Source organism: Rhinichthys klamathensis, unplaced genomic scaffold (genome assembly GCF_029890125.1).
Source record: "Rhinichthys klamathensis goyatoka isolate OS25496 unplaced genomic scaffold, OSU_Roscu_1.1 h1tg000275l_1, whole genome shotgun sequence".
Classification (NCBI taxonomy): domain Eukaryota; kingdom Metazoa; phylum Chordata; class Actinopteri; order Cypriniformes; family Leuciscidae; genus Rhinichthys; species Rhinichthys klamathensis.
The window spans coordinates 1,562,035-1,565,505 of record NW_026606794.1 but is presented as its reverse complement, the minus strand read 5'-3'; positions in this window follow the sequence as shown (position 1 = coordinate 1,565,505).

Genomic DNA, 3,471 nt, shown 5'->3' with positions numbered 1-3,471 from the left:
CTCATTGGAACTCAGTTGAGACAGTTGAAGCCCATTTTTAGCGATTTTTGAGCACTTCCGTTCCTGACGCGCAGACTCAAACCGACTCAAACTAAGCTTGATGACGTGAGCAAGCTGTCTGACAGACGTTAATCTTCTAGTAGCTGTGCGTGAAAATTGCCAACGTTAATCTTGCAGAGACGGGGAACTTGAGCAAAGAGTTCTTTGGCGTGAGTGAGCAGGAGTAAGTATTCCGTTGCTTTTATGGACTCATTATCTATGGGCTTCTCCCTTGACGGGACGTCCCCCTGATTGCCTGCGAGCTTCTCCTCCTGTCTGTACGGTAATTTCTGTACAGCGCGACAGAGAGTCGAGTGGTTATGACGCAATCGTTAGCCTATTTTTACAATATCTGTTTCTACGGGGCCATAATGTAACATAGAAGGTAATGGAGCTCTGTATACATTGTCGTGTTTCTTTAGAAATAAATAATGGACAAATGGAGTCTTTAAACGCCTCAGATGTAAAGTTATTCGCTGTCAAAGTGACGCCAAAATGAATGGGAGTCAATGGAAATGCTAACGCAAGTGAAGTTCTGCTACAAGATGGCGGCACCCGGCCGGCTTCAACTTCCGGTTGATGGATTACCCCCTTGATTATCTACTGTATAGGACAAATTCCAATCGGAAGCATCCCTATGAATCACGAGGATTCGCCACCCTGGGTCACATGACCATAAACAATAAAAATACTTGAAGCATCACATATCCTTCACTAACTGACTTGAGGAAGGGCCCTTTGTGAAGGGATTCAGTTGTTCACTCTCGTTTGGAACACCCCTACAAATGGAATCCCCTTTTCCCGAAGTGCCCTTCAAGGACGCAGCATTGCTGTTTGTAATTTTCTCTCCATGACCAGGTCATGAGCTCCTCTTCTACTTAGTTTAGTGAAGTCACAGGCAGTTAGTGAAACTGGAATCTCAAAACTGTGATCCACAAGGGGCATCTGTTGTCAACTTGTGGGTTCTCACATTACATTTAAGACTCGTTTGGAACACCCCTACAAATGGCATCCCCTTTTCCTGAAGTGCCCTTCAAGGATGCAACATTGCTGTTTGTAATTTTCCCATAATATGATTTTTTTTTTTTTTTACTGACGAATTCTTGTGTATGTAAATATGGTCACTCCTTCAGTAGTCCTTTTGTAGAAGGACATATTTTGTTTCTAGGAGAAAAACAAGCAATATCCCCATGGACAAAATCAACTCAAAATTGCTCAGGCATTGAACTGTGCACCATCTTTCTGTAAAGGAAGTGACATCATAGTTGTCAATCTTACAAGACAATTAACTCTTCTCTTAGGCTATGTTTACACGGAAACGATCTGAAGAGAAAACGCAAAAGTGGCGTTGCGTTATCACTTTTTATTCTGCGTTTAGACGAGCGTTATGGTTGGGAAATCCGCGTGCATATGGTGAAGCAAAAGTGTGTGAAATTCGATGCACTCCAGGCAGCTAGGTGGCAATGTGAAGCACTGCCACACAACAACACCATATCTTAGAATATTTTGTACAACTGCTGAAAAGACTCTTGTATGTTTTTCAGAGCTGCTAGGGCAACTTGAAGGTCTGACGTATGGAAATAATCTGACATGTTGGTTGTTATTTTCCTGTACTGGCACATGCATGTGACGTAAACGCGTAAGTGACGAGAGCCACCGTGAGCAGATTTGCGTTTTTATCGTTTAGACGGGAACGCGACGGTGGAGCGTCTTTAAGATTTCCACTCTGGAGGGTGGTTTCACTTTTTTGCGTTTTTAAGCCCCCAAAACGCCGTTGCCGTGTAAACGAAAGGCACATCCGATAAAATATTTTTACGTTTTCACCCGGAATCGTTCTCGTGTAAACGGGGCCTTAAACAGCAAAAAGAAGTGAAATACATTCTCTGTTCACTGACCTGTTTGTGAACTTGTGGAGTCTGCAAAAAGTTGACTGTAACTTTGTTTCAACAGTCTTCTAGTTTTCCTTAATTGCTGCCGCGTTTCTCCTGCTTTCTACACTTCGCCCTGTGTAGATAACAGGCACGTGAATGTCAGGCTTGGTTTGGGGGTGTTATTTCAGCCTGGGTGAACTTCCTGTGCTCCCTGACCGCTGTCCACATTCTGCATGGGTGGGAGGCAGGAGCCAGACCCTTGTCACCACTTTTGGTCTCTCCTTTGTTTTGGGGAAATATCAGATGTCACCAGCTGAGAGGTTCCTATAAATTAGGCTCCTGATGCAGCTAGGAAATATGGAAATATTGCTTAAATTGACGCTGATAATACTTAATAATAGCCTAGTTTAGAATAGGCCTTAGAGTACAGTCCTTTTCAAATGTGCTTTGTAATGAAGTTTACTATGTTTGAGGCAAAGGCGTGACTTGTTCTCCACATGGAAAAGGATCATTGGGCTTAACAGAACTTATTTTTTAATGTTTCTTGAGTGAGAACATGGAAAAATCCAGACAATCAACATCAAAAAGCCTTTCCTATAAAACCACATCTGCATTGACTGCTCTGATCTTGCCAAGATCGCCCCCAGCCACTATCTCACGTCCATAGACCAAATCCACGTAGACAGAATTAATGGATTAATAACCCCAGAACTATGGGAACATCATGGGTGCTGTAAGAAATGGATGATGTTGGACGTGGGTCCTCGATAATTAGCCATCTTTGGATTTGCATTTGTTGCATGTTTATTCTCTGCCTTTATGGCAGCTAACTGCATAATAGTCTCGCTAAGTGGCCTCTTAAAGCGTTTTTTTTTGCAAGCATATACATATGTATTATCTCATTTTACACTTAATTATCAACTGAATAAACAAGGTGGAATTTTGAACTGCGAAGTGGAAAAAGCTATATAATTTTACAAGCTGAGCAATCACTAGATTTTTGATGTGTTGAGTCACCTTTGTTTCTCTTGCCCTTGTTTTGACAATGCCTGAGCTTTAGCATGTTTGCTCTCTCTGAATAGCAAAATAATGCACTTAAAAATCAAGAAATCTTTTCTAGACATTACTTGATCATCAAACATAATCTCATTAGTAATCATATACATAAAGTGTGGTTCTACATTTTTGTACATGTGCAAAGACACCATAGCCTACATTATTAATGTCTTGACAGCACCTTTAAACCTTTAGAGACATATCAACCTTAGAAAAGTCTTTATGAAATGAATAGGTTATTTTTATCAAATTTAATCAAGATTAATTAGCACATTTATTTGACCCATTTTCATATAATGGTTACATTCACAAAATTCCTGCTTAAAAAATGTAACTGTACAATATGCATGTCCTGATTTTGTTCCTGGGTCAATATATTTTGTCAGAGGGACAAAACATCAGATTTTATACCTAAAATCAGAGGGAAATCATAGGTGAATAACACTGATGTAGAAGCACCTAACCCTGGTTGTAAGCCTAAACTTGACATAAACTGTAAACTTGT